We start from the raw sequence: 1,234 nt of genomic DNA, 5'->3' as shown, positions 1-1,234 counted from the left end.
TTGGCCTTCTCACTAAGGGCAAGGGATTGTACAAGCACAGGGGGATGGTAATAGAAGTGATGGCAACTGTAACCAAAATGAGAAAAATCCAAGCAGACACATACAGGAAAGTATCAAGACTGAGTCCCACCAGATGATTCTGCTGCCTAAAACCTGGGATGTTGTGAATTGTTGTGGTTGTTGTTGTTGCTGTTGTTGCTGTTTTGTTGCACTGATTGGGAAGCCTTTTATTTACCCAAACAGCAAGGATATTCATTTAGCAGCTCGGCTGCAGATGTTCCTCTCCCCAAGCCCTTTTACACAGGTGTGTAAATGGGAGCCTTTTATTGCAAAAGGATTTCCAGAGTTTTCAAGGACAGAACCGAGGGCTTACTGGGGCCAGGGTAACCCCATACCAGTCTCCATATTGGTCAGTGACAATTGCCCCAGCCCACAATGACCTTGGGTGCTAGTCTTGGGTACTGACTTTCACAGTGGCTCTGCACTTCCCCATCTCCTTGGGTATCAGGCCCAGGCAGGGCACCTGTCCTTCCACTTTGCAGGTACAATCCTTCAGGCAGTACTTTCCATTGCCAAAGGGGGCTGGGTGAGACAGCTGCTTTTTCTCCTTCTCCTCTTTCTTGGGGGTTTCCTCATTCTTCCCCAACATTTTTCGATGGACTCAATGACCTCCTTGTTATTCTTGGTCTCCACATCCAACAGGACTTGCTGTCCAGAATCTAAGTATTGGTGGGTGTGGAGACAGGAAGGATGATGGCATCCTGTCCTTAAACATCATGATCTGCACTCATGGGATTTTGTATTGGATCTAAGATATGTTGAAAACGCAAATTTCCTGGTGCCCTCACCCAGCTCCCCATGTGTTTTGTAATTCACTGTCATGACCTTCACCAAGTCTTTGAACACCTCCCCCCCTGGCTCAGGTACTGCAGGGTGTGGCGATGGGGGAGCGGCCCTTCATGGGCATGGGGGCAGTGGCGGTGGTGGGCGGGGGACATGTGGCCACAGGCCCGGCAGAGGAGAGAAGCCAAAGAGCACCCACCACGGCCTGGAGCGGACCTCAAACCGCATCTCCCGTGAATTTTTGTTTCATTGTGGAGGTTGTTTTCTTTATAAATGCCCTCTGAGCAAGGGTGGGTTTTAACAAAATTCAGTCCTTTGCTGTCTAGAAGAAAAAAAATGAATTAATAAATGGCTCATCAAAGATACATTTGATTAATTAAGCTAATTACAA

At 48.0% G+C, this 1,234-nt stretch overlaps 1 pseudogene; it reads right to left on the bottom strand.

Moving 5' to 3' along the window:
- Nucleotides 1-448: 448 nt before the first annotated feature.
- LOC101136102 (small ribosomal subunit protein mS25-like) lies at nt 449-967 on the bottom strand (annotated as a pseudogene).
- Between the last annotated feature and the right edge of the window lie 267 nt (nt 968-1,234).

This window comes from Gorilla gorilla, chromosome 3, assembly GCF_029281585.2.
Source record: "Gorilla gorilla gorilla isolate KB3781 chromosome 3, NHGRI_mGorGor1-v2.1_pri, whole genome shotgun sequence".
Lineage (NCBI taxonomy): Eukaryota > Metazoa > Chordata > Mammalia > Primates > Hominidae > Gorilla > Gorilla gorilla.
Note: the sequence above shows the minus strand (reverse complement) of the source record. Positions and strands in the feature narration are given on the sequence as shown.